This window comes from Lycorma delicatula, chromosome 7 (assembly GCF_047948215.1).
Source record: "Lycorma delicatula isolate Av1 chromosome 7, ASM4794821v1, whole genome shotgun sequence".
Taxonomy (NCBI): Eukaryota; Metazoa; Arthropoda; class Insecta; order Hemiptera; family Fulgoridae; genus Lycorma; species Lycorma delicatula.
In genome coordinates this window covers 112,634,021-112,651,688 of record NC_134461.1, presented here as the reverse complement: position 1 = coordinate 112,651,688, position 17,668 = coordinate 112,634,021, and the positions used below count along the sequence as shown (strand labels likewise).

The 17,668-nt window shown below is 27.5% G+C and overlaps 1 protein-coding gene across 2 annotated transcripts in view; it reads right to left on the bottom strand.

Annotated features, from left to right (window-relative positions):
* The window catches only part of LOC142328064 (uncharacterized), a 29,930-nt gene extending 17,399 nt beyond the window's left edge, over positions 1–12,531 (bottom strand). Inside the window, exon 1 of one of the 2 annotated variants that reach the window (XM_075371533.1) lies at positions 12,428–12,531. The gene's annotated coding sequence lies outside the window, so the exon portion shown is untranslated. The remainder of the gene's footprint in view (positions 1–12,427) is intronic. The other variant, XM_075371534.1, reaches the window with a different exon arrangement.
* Between the last annotated feature and the right edge of the window lie 5,137 nt (positions 12,532–17,668).

The following is a 17,668-nucleotide window of genomic DNA, read 5'->3' as shown; positions in this document are numbered from 1 at the left end:
GTTTTTAAACTGAAATTAAAGGTTTTAAATATAATGTATTTTGTGGAGGTTTATTATTTGTAACTGGGGGCTTTTTATACAGGTATACAATATATTATTACACGTTTCAATACATTGAGGTTGTTGAAAAGTAGATATATTCAGCTTTAAAAATGATGCTTTCACTGTTCACCATAGAGACTGCATATGTACATAACAATAATTCTTTCACAGAAAGTTGCTCTGATTGATGCTTTTTGCATCTTAGATGCAAGAAGCACATGTACATCATACCCATTAAAAAGAATGTGAAAGATGCTGTAAATAATTAAGATACTCCTAATCATCAAGAAACAATATATTACTCGTATATACCCCTCCCTACCCCTTCTGAAGGGAAAAGGGAACTATTCCCAAAAATAATTTGGATAGCATTCTAAATTCAAATTTTGTATATTTATAGTTTTATATCATCCTCAGGCATTTAATAAATTACTTCCCAGATCAATTTGAATTTGATTATATAAAGTTAAACAATGTGGAATACAATAAGAGAATGGGTGTGACCATTCATTTACATCATTCATGCTAGTATCTTGTTATAATTTCATAACAAAAAGAGCATCCAGCTATAGAAATTGTCAGTTTGCCTAAACCGCCCCCAAAATGTAACAAAACTGGTTTAAACTACAAGTAAAGGAAAATATAGTTATATCTATTTAGCTAAAATTTAAATATAAAGTACAAAAAATAGAACTTTTGTAAAAAAAAAAATCAAGTGCATGTATTATTTATAACGGTATGGATTACTGATCCATACAGTTATAAAAAAAATAACTTAGTCTACTATCCAAGTCTCTTTGATGGGACTGTTTTGACTTTGTAGTCCTTCCAATACCTTTTCATTTGTTCTGATCTTAGTGCCTTTTCGGTGATGAAAATGTTTATATAGTGAGTTTTTTCTTATAAGTGTAAAGCAAGTGTTTTTTTCTTGATTTTCTTGTTTAATTTTAACTTATCTGTGGTGTCTTAATGGTGTATGACCAATTTCCTTCAGATCCGATTTCCTTCTTATTTCTCTGATCCATCTGCATCTGTCTTGGTGTTCTTTGAATCGAGATTTTACTATACTACTGTTTCAGAAGTCTTGAATCTTGCATCCTCATGATATATTTAAAGAATCCTACTCTCCTCTTACACATGGTATTAGTGATGAAAAGCTGTAAATATTGTACACAAGTCCGTTTTATAGATTATGTTGTTCACTAACTGTTCCACAAAAAGCTAAAACCATAAAAAAATACAAAAAAGAGAAACAAAGTATGGCCATCTCCTTAGGTGTTTGTCGGGAAACGCTACAAAAGCAAGTTCTTCCATTGTCGGGAAGAACCGTAAAAAATACTTTTTTAACCTTATGATGGATGGGTAACCAGCTGTAACTACTATTTTTAAGATGGGGGCTGATTATTCTGAAACCCGCATACTTAAGAAAGTTTAGAGTCCTGTAATGACCAAGTTGTTGCTTTGGAAAAATTACAATTCACTGATATTTTTTATAAAATTAACAGGCATTAAAGGAGGTCTACAGGGCATATATGACTATTTATAAAATAACTATGAATTTTATTAATCGTTTCATTTCTTTATTTTTAATACTAAAATTATTTATTTTTTCTTCATTTTTTTTTGGTTTCTTGGAAGGTAAAATATGTTTTGAGGAAGCCTAAATTCATCTTTAATGATTTTTATGGCATAATTTTACTTTAAAATATTAATGGAATTCTTCATTCAAAGAGTGTCAACAATATTTCAGAATGAATATTTATTTCACTCTCTGTCTTGGTTTTAGCTACATCAACATTCTCAAACCGTAACAATTGCGAAAAACAAAATTGCGCACAATGTAGTTATATAGTAAACTTAAACAGAGTTACTTAATTTACTTCTTTTTTCTTTTTCTGTTTAGCCTCCGGAACCACCGTAAGGTTTTACTTAAGAGGACGAATGAGGATGGTATGTATGAATGTAAATAAGGTGTAGTCTTGTACAGTCTTAGGCCGACCATTCCTGAGATATGTGGTTAATTGAAACCCAACTACCAAAAAACACCGGTATCTAAGATTTAGTATTCAAATCCGTATAAAATTAACCACCTTCACTAGATTGGCTTGGGTAGTATTTAAAGATTATTACTCTTACTTCACTATGTTCATTATTTACACAATAATATTGGATTTTTTTTTATGATAAGAAGTTCAACATATTTTAAAAAGTAGAACAATTTTTTTTTTGGGTTGGGTGAACAAGAATATAGGTTATTATCGCATGAACAATTCAATCCACATAATTCTTTACTGGATAACAATTATTTAATGTTGAAACAAAGCTGAAAAATACTTCTGTCATAAAATATTTTTTAATTTTTTTTTAAATTTGGTAAGTAGCGACGTATAAAAAACGAAAAACATAACGTGAAGTTATAAAAGAATCCCAAAAAGTGAGGAACAAATTATAAACCCAATAAGAATAATATGAATGGATTTAACTGAAGATCGATTAAAAATTCATTTCTCATACAAATCTAATTTAAACAAATAAGTATCAATCGCCGTTTGTAATTTGATATATTGCTGTATATACTCCTTTACAAAAATGAAGTAATTCAGAAAGAAGTGTAATGAGCTTCAACTGAAACTGAAAAATAACAATTCAAATTGAAAACTAATATTTACTTAACCAATAGAAAAATGATCGCTACTGTAATGTATTTCCTGAACCGTGTGGAGTAATTACAAATATCAATGTGTATGGAATCATTCATTAATGATTATTAAACTAATATTTCAGATCAAACTTTAAATTTAATCACCGACTTTTGACTCATCAGTGCTATATAAATTAGATCTAATTTTACTCACAAACACGTGAATCAATGAAAAACTTACGTCCGACACATTCCAAATTATTATAACGAAAATACACCGAAGTTTAATTTTAGTTAACGTAATGAATAAAATAATAATAACAATAATGGTTATTGTTCTCAACAGTACTGTCAATATCATTGAAAGTTTAATTATATAAATTAGATTTTGTCCTTTGTCGATGACGGTCAACAACAAATTGTATAAATGAATACAATAATTATATGAAAATGTGCGAAACCATACGAAATAATTTGTTGGTATTATTAAGTACAAATACATTCATTTATAGTTACAATTATACTATTTAGGTATAAAATCATAAATGAATAAATGCTATCATTTTATGTATCCCTGAAGACAACTTCATTTTATACTGAATTTTGATACCATGTTTATTTCTAATATATAGGTTTCATTTCATTAAAAGTACCATTAGCTTTTGTCAATGAAATTAGTAAATATGTTTATACTACAATATAATTCACGAAACGCTAATAATTTACGGCAGTTAAATATAAGTCATAATTACTATAGGAAAATCCCAAAAGACGACACATATTAATTTTATGCATGAAATATAAACATTAAAATTTAATTTTCAGGGTAAATAATACTTTATGCAAAGGAGCAGTAATTGTTAGCCAAGTAAGATATAGTTATGTCTAGTTGCATAGTTGTTTATGATCCTGTAATACATAATTAGTAGTCATTAATTAAAAAATTTTCTCTTCTCTGACAAAAATTTTAAGTGTTGTAACATTATATTTGTCTTTAATATATTAGTTACATTTGGGTAATCTAGTTCTGAATTCCAGTAAGATTATGGATTTTTCAAAATTCGAATTTATAAATTTAAGATTTATTTCATCAAGAAAAGTTTTGTAAGGAAAATTACTAAACTGACAGATATCTCTGTTTAAAAATAGTAAATAGGGATCCATTTAGTAAACAGTAACTACGTCTGGAATTATAAAAATATAAAATATTTTTAAAAAAAAGTTAATATCAGGTTTACATCGGTCTTTTTTCAAGTATTATCCCTTCTTGATTTTTCCAAAATATTTATAAGGTACCAGGTACGATATTGTGGAATATATTTTGTGTGTGCTTTATTTAGTTTTTCCTGAACAATGAAACCAAAGAAAATTGTACAGTGTAATAATGACGTTAAAGGGAGGTATCCAGTGATACCTCTCCAAATAATATAAAGGTTTAAACATAGTACAGTACAATAAAATGTATAACGAATGGAAGTATAATTAAGCGCAATAAAGTACAAAGAATTCGAAAATTAATTGTTAAAAACAAAAAAAAAAATTAAATAGTAACATAACATAGGTATTGAGAACAATAAAATTAAATGGTTAACGAAATAGAACAAGCAGTTGAGTATAAAAAGAATTGTCACAAGTCATACGGGAGAAAAAAGAAGGCATATTATAACAAATTAACACTGGTCACACATAAGAAACAAAGTCAAAACTACGAAAGTTAAACAATTCATAAATAACAAAACCAAAGAATTTATATTAATAAATTAAAATAATTCATAAATAGTAACAGCAAAATTTTAGTAAATAAAGAATGATATTCAAGGCACAACAGTCTCTAGATCCAATAAATACAATCTCTTTAGTCATCTCACATCTTCACTATTACCCAAAAGGTTAACAGCTAGATGGTGTTTTGTGCGTAAAGCTTAAGTACATACTTTGGGCTTACCCGGTAGATTTCATCAAGAATAGTTGGCATCCCTAGGCAATCGTGAATGTCCTAGCTCTTTGCAAACCATGGCTCCAAAATGTTCCTCAGCACTTTGTTCTGGAACATTTGGATATCGATATTGCTATTGCTTGCCGTATCACAAACTTGTATCCCGAAGGCCCGTATTGGCTTTAAAAACGCCTTGTATAACAAAAGTTTTGTTATTTAACGAAAACACTTCTTCCTAATATTCAGTTCAACCATCTAAGCTTAATATTTAATTGTTTCTCTTTTCTCTCACATGATTTTTGCGTGTTAGGCGACGGTTCAAGAGAAGTCCTAGGTATCGTACGTTGTCCAAATGAGTGATGTAAACTACATCTAGGCAAACTTGTGAGCAAACGCTCCTCCTCATCGCAAACGTCACATGGCTCGACTTTGCAGTATTAACATGTAACATCCATTTGACCAGCCGTTCAATGAGGTCTAACTGCTGTTGCAGTTTCTCCGATGCTACTGTTGGGTTAACGTCAACCGCCATAATCGCTGTATCATCAGCAAAGGACGCAAGAATTACATTGTAGAAAATTAATCCCGTAAAAAAAAATATTAAGTTAAAAAAAATAAATTTATAAAACCTATTATGAAAATGGACAACTAAAAGTATGAGCTGATAATATTTTTCGAAATGGATTACCTTTTTTTTGTTTCTCTTTTCTACAATTATTAAATTTGTTTTAACCGAAGTAAAATATTCAACAAATGCTGTTAAAATATAGAAAGTCAATGACACGAAGAAATACTTAAAGGTATAGAATCATTGATGAAAAGAAATTTAATTTATTTATCCAAATAAAGATAAACGTAATGCGGCAGTTACTGTAATAGAAGGTGATTATATGGACTGCACACTAGAGATCTACTATGAATCAGAGTGAAAAATTATTTTACTTAGTAAAATAAAATTTTTTTTTAGTTTTTCTTTGGTACTTTACTTTTTTGATATTTGTTTTTTTATTTTTTTAATTTTTGCAATTTTTTCATGACGCCTGAAAGGTTGAGGGTTCTGGCCACATGATATGACTTTTAGGATTAAATTATTTAGAGTACATACTATTCCATCCTACTTGGTAATCCGTGGTGGGATGATAGCTATTTTATCTGTGACTTGGAAAATTACTGGTTTGAATCTCAAACGTTTCACTTAAACTATTCATGTAATTACCATATATATGTACGCAATTAGACGCACCATAATCTTAATTGGTAAATTAAATTATCTCGTAGAAACAAATGACTTTTAAAAAACTCAGATGTATAAAAAATTAATGAAAATCGATGAATACAATGAGCACAAGAATTAGAACGTAGAAGCTAGAAAATTATGTTGATACTTAAAAAAATTACCATAAGTAAAAAAAAATAAATTAAATTTAATTAATTTTTTCTATTAATTAGATGAATAGTATTTTATTTAATGAAATTTCAAACTTTTATATGTACGAACTCATGAAAATTGAGAATAAGAAAAAGTAAAAACAAAAAGACAGGATTGAGAAAGTAAACTGACAAGTGAAAGTTTTAAGGGTTGATCTAACTACGGGGATGGATGGTGAAAAATAATCGTAAATTCAGAAAGAAATGGATGATGACAGGTTAAAGACTACGTGATTGGCAAAAGAAATTATGTTAGATAATGATAAGGTTGACTAAAACAAGAGGCATGAAAATTTGTTCAGAATTACGTTTTGAAAAAGAACATAATGTGTAGAAAAAAAGTTGTAAACTAGAAGTCTATAACGATTTTGACTCAAAAATTAGAATGAAGGCCGAGAAAACGTTTAGCAATTATCACCATGAATCCACTCATTAATACATAAATCAAAGATGAAGGGTTCAATTCCCAGTACGTTTATTATATTTTCGTAAACTTGGATTTTCAACATCATATCTTCATTAGTAAATAGAATGGTATGTAACTTAGTGTTTGAGTGATATGTCTATGTTACAAAATAAGATATCAAATTTTAATGATGTGTAATTAGTAAATAAATTTGTAAAAATGTATTTTTTTTTTAGTTTTTAAAATATTATATAAACGATAGAGATAAAAAAAACAAACAACATTTAAAGGATATTCTTAAACAAATAATATATTAAAATTTAGTTCACAGAATGAATTGTTTTAAAATAGAGTCATGTTTTAAAGAAGAAAGACGTCGCAGAAAAATGAATATAATTAAATTTATTCAAAAGTTCGTAATTTTCTACTCTATTATTAATTCTCTTTCTATAAAGCAGGAAAAAAATCAACATCAAAGAGTAAGGTATTTTATGTAAAACAAAAATTATAATTAATAATTCAAATCTTCATTTTGGTTTGAATAAAAAACGTTAAAACTTTAAAACCTTTGATTTAAAACTTTTATATTTAAGGTGAACCACATGCTGATTCTAAAAAGTCTCTTTTAATTTTAATGTATTAGAATATTAAATTATAGAAAATTAAAAACTAATGAACTCTTTAGCAATACTGAAGTGAGAATAAAGTTGTAGTGAAAATTATTTATTGCAACAACACCCACAGAGACCTATAAAAAAAGATGAGTGTTCAGAAAAAAAATTACATTTATTATTAAAAACATCATCGATCATCAGGAGAATATAAATGCTTTGTTGTCTGTTATTTTTTTTTAGGTTACAGTAATCTATATAAAATAATCCTTGACCTTTTAGTAAAACTTTTTATAACCATATTTAATCATAACTTAATTATTAGTTATAACTTAGAAGTAAACAGTTTGATAAAACAAAGTTTCTAAAATGCAGAAATTTGCATGGTAAGGCAACATTTAATTTTAACCTTGAATGATTACGACACAGGCTGATTGTTTTTGAAATAATTTAAATGTAAATTGTCAAAAAAATAAAAAAATGATAGAAAAGTGTTTTTTATTAAAAAAAAATATGCTTGGAAGAAGAGGTTCAGTTTTCTTCGACAATATATTCTGTTTTTCCGTTAAAAAGTTTTCAACCAAATTGAAAATTCAACTACCTAAGTCTTCTTTGGAAAGTTTTTCTTCCTGTCGCTTTAGAATTCGATTTCCTTAATACTCAATGGATTTTCCTATTATTGTAAAAATTAAAGAAGAGTTTTGCTTAGTTATTAAATAGCTTTTTATATTCACCATAGAGAGATAGTGGAATAACGTTTCTGATCGTATGCATTAAATTTAAATAAAATTATTTCAGTAGTTAATTACGATGTTTCGACATTAATAGGAAAACATTTAAAATAAACTATATTTCTTTCAGTATTTTTTTACTTTTTCTTCAGAGACTGTTGCCTTTTCTTTAGCATGATCATGTTATTCCTGATCATCAGTTCGGCTTCTGTGGTGGTCACTCTACCATTGAGCAAACGCATAAATTTAAGGTTATCAGCAAAAACTTTGAAGAGAAGAAATACTGTTCGGCTGCCTTCTTGGATATTCAGCAGGCCTTCGACAAGATCTGGCTGCATGGCCTGTTATAAGTTAAAAAATAACCTATTTCAACCGTATTACTTGGTTATGCGTAGCTACCTGGACGGATGTTTTTCACAGTTAAAATACGAGTATAATAGGGATTTGTCGATGTTTTTTGACACTAAGTCGGGTGTTTCTCAATGATCGGTATTAGGATCTGTTTTATATTCTATTTCACAGCTGACCTTCCGACTACGATCTATGTCACTGTTGCTTCCTTTATCGATGTTGACCTATATTTGAATATAGAATAAAATTTTATCGCAGCAAAACATGAGTAAGAGGAAAACTTGGAGAAAACATTGTAACATTTATAAGAAAGGGCAGGATTCACTGAGTTATGGTTACAAGAAACTGCAGAGAATATAGCGGAATCGACGATGAACTGCAAGAGTAAGGTATTTTCAAATGTTCAAGAGAAGAGAGACGTTAGTGGCAGAATCTTCGATTTATATTAGAAGACGAACTCAGAGACCTAGGATAAATTAATTTCGTTAAAGAAAGGAATATAAACGATAAATTATGAAGAAAGATGGAGCTTTCTGATAAAGTAAATTTTTAACTTCTGATAAAGCAAATATAACTGAGGTATATATATTACTAGAAATATATACACTATATTATACTAGTAATATATTACTAGTAATATAATACTACTAGTATTAGTGAGGTAATATTACTAGTTGTAATTAGGTTTTTGTCAGATTTAGAAATGCTAATGTTTTCTAATAATATTTAGAAGTAATTCTTTGCACAGTATAAGCCCAAACCTTTATTCGATAACATTACACAAAATAAAATACGTGTTAATTTTATTAATATGTTTCTAGCTTAATATTTACGATCATAATTAAACATCATTAAGGGTAATTTTGGGAGGAAAAACATAAAGATGTAATAAATATTTTGTAAATAATGGTACACTTAGCATTTTTTTAATAATAAGATATTTTAAAGCGCAAAAACGTGTTTTTAATATTATCAAAAACGAAACAAAATATTACACGAGAATTTGTCTTCTTAAAAGATAACCAAAATAAAGACAAAGTTCTCGGAACTTTCACAATCTATTCTACTCGTGAAAATAAAGAAAAAAAAAACCATAAACATGTATCCTAAAATGCTTCGTTCGTGAATTACGGCTAGTGAAAGATTTTGCATTCGATGGTTTGGAGGACACTTAAACAAAACAGGTTGTATCCTTATCATAAACAGCCAGTTCAACATATACACCCAGGAAACGGTCCGCTTCGCTTGGAGTTCTACAACTGGTGAAACAAATCAACAACTGTACAAGTATGTTCTGTTTACCGACGAGGTAAATTTAACTCGTGATGGCATCAACAACTTACGCAATGAGCATATATGGGCAGAAGTAAATCCTCATGAAACAGTGGAAGGCAACTTTCAACATCGATTAGCGTCAATGTAAGGCGCGGCCTTCTTCACAGTCTGCTGTTTGGACCTTTCGTATTACTTGGCCGCTAAAATGCTGAGGTCTATTGGCACTTTATTCAAGAAGAATTGCCGCAGCTGATTGAAGATGTTTCTCTAACGCTGGAACACAAAGTATACATCCAGAACGATGGCGCGCCTCCTCACTTCTCTTGTGCTGTTTCCACTCGCTTAAATCATTATTTTCCTGAGAAATTAATTGGTCGCGGAGGTCATACTCCATCAAGATCGCCTGATCTAACCCCTTTAAATTTTTGTGTCAGGGGGTGGATGAAAGTTATTATATACAAAACAAAAGTACATTTTCGTGAGGAATTAATTGTCCGAATTATAGATGGGGCTGGGCAACTTAAGGACAGCCCTGAAAAACCAAAAAAAAAAAACAGTACACAAGCGTGCCAAGAAATGTGTTGAAAATGGTGGGTTCATTTTTGAACAGGTACGTATAAATACACTTTGGTCTAATATAATGTTTCTAAATAAAATTAGAATTTTCTTAACTTTTACTTGTTTTATTCATCTTATCTTAAACCATTTTGTTGAAAATTAAATTCTCTTCAAGTTTGGTCTTAAAGTTTTACGTGATTATTACCCATTTAACAGTTATTGTACGTCAAATATGAAAAACATGGTTTTTACCCCAATTTATTGATTTTCACCCAAGATTTCTCAAAAACTACAGCAGATACGATTCTCGGACCCATTTTATTCGATTTTTTAGTTAAAAAAACATGAGAAATTACTAATTTTGTCCCTTAATTAACGTTTTAAACATTTCGGTACGACCTTATATACGAAACCTTTTACTAGCCGTAACTCGCAAACGAAGGATTTTAGAATACATGTTTAAATAAAATTTTCTATTGTTTTTGGAGGTAAAATAGATTATGAAATTTTTTTTGTGATACACTCTGAATATACTACAAACTGACATACAACTGTTTAAATTAAGGAGAAAATTATTCATAGAATTAACAGTGGTAGGTATATCTTAAAATTACATTTGAATTACATTAAAACCAAAGTCATTTAGAATGCATTTATTGAAGGATTTTAAAAAAAATAATCTAAAATTTCCTAATCCTGATGCGTATCTTTGGATGCGAATTTAATCGTATCAAAGAACAAAGATGATAAAGGTTTGGTCAAACATCATTAATAAATATAAAGAAAAGAAATGGACAAGCACAATTCTTGAGGTACCCCAAGTTCTACATCATGGAGTGAATAATATATATATATATATATATATATATATATTGAGTAATGGATGTTGTTATTGAAAAGTAAAATTTCATTTGTATGCTTATGGTCAGTAAGGAATTATTTAAATAAATCTAAGCTATAACTACGTTTTATATAAAACATATTCGTATCCTGGTCCGGCTTCAATTTTTCATATACTAGAAGAGTCATCTCTCAAGATTGCAAGGTGACGGTAAATGAGCATCAGTTTATTGTTGCCAGTATAAAAAAATATGAATACGTAATATGCATAATACATAAGTTATGAAAAAATGCCAAGTCTGATTAAGATACGAATTAAGAACCTTCCACATAAAAGATGGAAACCGATACCATTAGCTACGAAGGTTGGCTATTAATAAAATTTTAAAATTTAAATGTTTATTTTAAAAAAAACGTTTTATATTTAAAAATTTTTGAAGTATATGTTATGCTTTCACTGTTATTCAATGATATAAAATAATAGAAAATCCAGTAATAAATCTAGTTTTAATTCAGAGAATATGTTATAAACTTGTTTTAATTAATTCTATCTTTTCTGTGTTGTTTTATAAGAATACATATGCGTTTTTAATTCTGTCTTATAATAAAACTACTGGTTTAAACCCAAGTAAAGAAAGGAATAGTTAATTGTTTTAGACTGAACCCCAAATTATTTATTTATTTTTTTTACTGGGATATGTTTTTTGTAGGAGTACAATTAATAGAACTGATTAAAGATCAGGTTGATTTAAGAACAAAAATGATTTTGTCATTGTGATTACAAGATAATATCATCTTGTAAGATTTAATATCAACAAACTAATTTTTCATTTGTCTAAAAACGACATACCTACTTTAATAGTTAATTGTATCTAAAAGAAAGCAGAGCAACACGAATTAATACTTTATATATATATATATATATATATATATATATATATATATATACAATAAAATTAAATTAGTTTTCTATTTAAAACAACTAAAATTTACTCTTTTACCTTTTAATTTATGGAACTCATATATTTTTTTTTAACGTAATTATTTAGTCTAAACCACACCCACCCATAACCTCTCTTATTAAGTTATATGATTTATTTTTCAATCTATTTCTATTGATGCGATTTTTCGATAAACGCTTTTAATAAATAATTCTCAAAATTAAGGAATAGATTGGAGTTACATTAAAGAAAAAATTCTTTTGTATTTTATTAATTATGCATCAATAAGCTAAAATCAACAATAAGCTAACATATTATAACATAGTAAGTAAACGTTACTGTTAATGGTTCATAATATTCTTGAGAAAAATCTAAAATGAAATATATCTTAAATAACAATTTATAAATTAAAAAAGAATTAAGAGATATGTTTCATAAATAATTTTTTGTACCATTACATATTTTGATACTCCTCAAATTATTGCGTAATCATATTGGCAAAGTTAATTAAAGTATAGTGTAATATTATTTTAATAAATAATGAATACATAAATAATAGAATTAGCTTATTAAGGCATAACAACAACAACAACATAAATAGAATACCAATAATAAAAATATATTTTATTAGATCTATAAATAAATAAACAAAATAAAAATTACTTACTTTAGTAACAACAGTAGCAGTATGTTTGTCGTTTCGGTTGTGTTTGCAGTTTAGTTATTGGAAAAGTGTAGTGTAGAGCAGGCGCCATTCTATTGATCTTTTACTCACCCTTCCATGCCTTCTTGCTGTTAAAATTCTTCACTATTTCTTCCCTGATATTTTCCCTTTACTTTCTAATTTTCTCTTACTTTTTATTGCACACTTACTTTCTCCTTAATAATTTTCTATTTTATTTTTCAATACATTAAATAAAATTATTAAATTACAAAATATAACTTTTATTAAAATTATCTCAAATAGGTTTATTTAAAAATATATTTATATTTTATTCATTTTAAGATTGTACTAACTTACAGTTAAAATTTAATGGTATATAACGGTATGAATAATTATCCATAGAAAAAGATATTCATAATACAAAGCAAAATATAAAAAATAATAAAGAACGACATAAATATAAAACAATTATAGCTTAAAATTTCATCCTCCCAGCAGTAATAAAAGTGAAAATTGTTTATACTTTTAAATACCTCATTTTCTTGTTTATTTAATTATTTTTTAACATAAAGGAAAAACCTTTTGTATTTTATTTAAATAAAAATATTTTCATTACTTTAAACTCTACATTAAGATAAATAAAAGCAAGTGTATTGAAAACACTGAATTCTATTTGAATAAAAAAAAAAAAATACTTTGTTTTCTTTAAATTAACTCTTTAAACGTTTAGGTTGGAAATTATTCAATTCAAAGATGTATTATTTAGAAAAAAATACATCAGTAAAAAACGGTCAGTAGGTTAAAATGGTCAAAAGTTAGAAAAATTTTATAACTCTATTTTATAAGCGTAAATTTATCATTGCTATCCCCGTAATTGAGGTTCAAAATTGTTCCTAATCTAACAATGCCTCATTTAGAGAAAAACAAATGAAGAATTTAAATAACTGAAATTGTAATTTTAATTATGGGTCAGTAAAAATTAGAAAAATCGAATTAACATTTTTAGAGAAAAATTATACATTTAAAAAATGTTTAAAATGGCAAAAAAATTTAAAATTTAATATTTAATGTTAAATGGCAAAAAAATATTTAATTGCATTATTTCAAGTGATACTGTTTTATTTTTTACATGAAAAATTAGATCATTGAATTATTTTTATCACTGCTTCTTCGATCTGTCTTAATCTCTTTTTTTATTAGACATTTACCTTTCTTATTACTCTAGAGCTTGTTTTAGATTATACCAAACGTCAATTTGTCCTAGATGTTTGGTCGTACCTGTAAATATCAATCTTTCTATTTTGTTTTTTTTGAGATATCTTTTAATTTTCTTATTCTTTTCTCTAATATAAAAGGTTAACTTTTTAACTTCTCTTAGAAAAAAATTTCATTCGACTGAATTTTAATTATTTTTTTTGTCTTCAGTCATTTGACTAGTTTGATGTAGCTCTCCAAGATTCCCTATCTAGTGCTAGTCGTGTAATTTCGGTATTTCCCCTACATCCTACATCCCTAACAATTTGTTTTACATATTCCAAACGTTGCCTGCCTACACAATTTTTTCCTTCTATCTGGCCCTCCAGTATTAAAGCGACTATTCTAGGATTCCTTAATATGTGGCCTATTAGTCTGTTTCTTCTTTTAGTTATATTTTTTCAAATGCTTCTTCCTTCATTTATTTGCCTCAACACCTCTTCATTTGTCACTTTATCCACCCGTCTGATTTTTAACATTCTCCTATAGCACCGCATTTCAAAAGCTTCTAATCTTTTCTTCTCAGATACTCCGATCGTCCAAGTTTCACTCCCATATAAAGCAACGCTCCAAACATATACTTTCATGAATCTGAACATCAAGAGATCTTATCACCAAATCTCAGATTAATTGTAAAGAGATTTAACACTACTACTATTTTATTAAGTTTCAGTTGAATTTTCTATACTTGGTTTATTTGAAAGGTTTTTCAAATCCACGCATTGTTCTACATTTGTTTACTTTATGTTATCCTAATCATAAAAAATAAATATGTTTTTGAATTGAAAAAACTAATCTGTTTAAGGAAAACATTAATTAGAATTATTTTGTTGCTCTTTAAAAGCCAATCATTTTATTTTAGTCACCGAAAAATTCATAACTAAAATTTAGGAGCAATTTTAATACACATAAATAGATATCTTTGTAATTTATCTTCTCTTTCTGCAAAGATAATCAGTAAATAATAAATCATTACGAGATACACTTTCCCAATTTGGACAACTACTGTTGCTTGTTATTTTCATAAAACGATTAAATTAAATAGTTTAGTAAAGAATAGTATGATTTTCATTCAACCCAATTCTTTTCGAGATGAAAGTAAATAATTACCAAATATTTTCTACTAAACTAACCTAACTTTCTAAAATATTTAATTAAATAAATCCCAATAATATACAATCAACTATATCAAATTTTATAAATTTCTATTACATGGCTCTTCACGGGTACATAAATCCATTTACGGATTTTTTTTACCAAAATTTTAATACCTTGTAGTAATAAAATAACGAAAAAAAGAAAAAAAATTGTATGTTGGATCGTTTTTTGGCCGATGTGATTTATTTTTAACTAAAAAGGCTTATGTAACAGTATGGAGATTAAAATTAATGAGATAGCCTGGTTTACGTTGGAAAAATTAAGATTACATTAGTAAAAGCCAGTTAAGTACGCTAACTCCATTTCTTGACAAAATATTAGGAGCAAAATAATCCATATCTTATAATAAACGATTTACGTCATTTATTGTAAGATTGCTCTTTCCAAAGACCAAAACAGCTTATTAAATCGATAATTTAGTACTAACTGATCAAAAAACTACAAAAGTACGAATTGTTTTTAATTTTACAAGTATTATAATATGTAAAGGATAAGAGAGCTTTTAATTTTATTTATTTTATAATTATGACTTAGAAATGCTATATTTGTTTTTTAACGAAAAAAATGAGCTCAAAGAAATACTAAGTGTAAAAATGATAAACCAAAAATTATCAATGGAGTTTTACTTTCCTGGCATCATAGCTAAAGCTATGTTATTAGACGGAAAGTATGGTATTCAGTCGAAAGAAGGGATATGGGGTATTTACATTTCTAAAAGTTTCATGACCCAGAAATCCCAAAATACAAACATACGAATAAAGTATCGGATAAGTAACTTTTGGATGGTTAAACAAATTTTGATAAATTGGGCTCCGAGACTTGTGAATATGAAGCAATTTGTTGGTACTAGTTTGGAATTAATATCTGCAGGGATTGGGTAAATAGTTTATTTGGGGTCAATTTTTTTCAAAAATGTTCATACAAACCCACTTTATAATAAGTGCTCAATACATGAGTTTATGCTTATCTCATTAGGAACAATTTCATCATTAAATGCCCCCAAATCATTTCTGCCCTCAAATTCTCCCTTCCTCCAAAATCGAAAAAACTATCTTTTTATTTACTGCGTATTTTTAACCGAATTTTTTATGTCTTCCACGGTAGTAGTGAAAATCACAAAAAATAAAATACTGGAGGAAGGGTAGCTGATCAAAGTTTAAAGATATCGATTTTTGGAATTTTTAAAACTTTGGTTTGTTTAAACTTTTTTAATAATATTACTATAGAATTTCATCATAATTAACACCCACCACCAGAAGAAATAAATCTTAGATACATTTTTATTGGTTGTACATTTATCAGTGAAACTTTTTTTAGTTTCTTCCGTTTAACACAGTACGAGGACACGTATAGAAATAAAAAAAAACTTTCTTTTGAGGTGATTTTGGGGTGGGTCAGCAGAAAAAAGTGAAAAATATTATTATTTTGAATTTATTAACTTTTTCATATAATGTATCATTATTTTATTACTATTTAAGAATAAATAACCAGTGCCAGGAAAGTATAACAACTTTGTTACCAGTTTTTAAAAAAAATTTTTACAATTTTAAGCCACTTATGTGTGTGTTCTCCCTCTCTCTTTCTGTGTATATGTCTGTCTGTGTGTGCACGCGTGCTCATGTGTGTATCAGAATTTATTTTTTAGAATTTACCTTTCTTCATTTCAGCAACAGTTTGCCTTAAAATTTTAATATCTGGTGAAGAGACAGACTTATAGGCCACATATTAAGGCATCCTGGAATAGTCGCTTTAATATTGGAGGGACAGGTAGAAGGAAAATATTGTGTAGGCAGGCCACGTTTGGAATATGTAGAGCAAATTGTTAGGGATGTTGGATGAAGGGGGTATACCGAAATGAAATGACTAGCATTAGATAGGGAATCTTGGAGAGCTGCATCAAACCAGTCAAATGACTGAAGACAAAAAAAAATCTGATAAATTTTTATGTAAGAGAATGATTATATTAGTTTTTCTTTAAATCTTATAAGGAAATAAAAATATATAGTTTAGATAATTTCAATAACTTTGAAACGGAATTTATTAAAATAACATTTTTGCTAATATCAGCTCATATCAGTAAAAACTGGAATTTACTTTTTGCTATTTCGATTAAATTTCTTGAAATTTTTGTTAACGTTTTTTACTTCCTTGTACAAAGTAAAGGATGTATTGTAATCACGAAAAATTTCGGTCTTCAGATTTCAACGGAAATATTCATTTTGACCATCCCTGAATCCATTTTGACTAGTTTTGGCGTGACGTCTGTACGTAGTACGTACATATGTATCTCGTATAATAAAAAAGATTAGCCGTAGATGTTGAAATTTTGGATTTAGAACTGTTGTAACAACTAATTTGCAGCTATTCTTTTGATTGAAATCGACTGGACCAAAAGTGTCCAAAAATGCCTAAAATCCAAAAAAAATAATTTTGGATTTTTTTTAACTGTAGTAATAAGCCCTCATTGAGAGCTTTTCAACATTCCATAAGTGGTACTTATTTCCATTGGTTTCACAGTTATAGGCAAATAAAATTTTAATTAATGAAATATTTAGATCTTACAATGAGTAGGCACATCGGTTCGAATCCGACTTCATCTCCTTTTTTAACTTTTATATTTTAATTTAAATATATTGATTTATTAATAATTATTAACCTCTGATTGAAAAACATATGAAAAAATCAGAAGTTTTGATATCAAAACTTTTTTTCAAAAAATCAGAAATTAGTGAAATAAAATTTTATGTACTTTTAATTTTAATTCAAAATTTTCTACAGAGGTTAATAATTATTATAAACCAATATATTTAAATTAAAAAAAAAAGTTAAAAA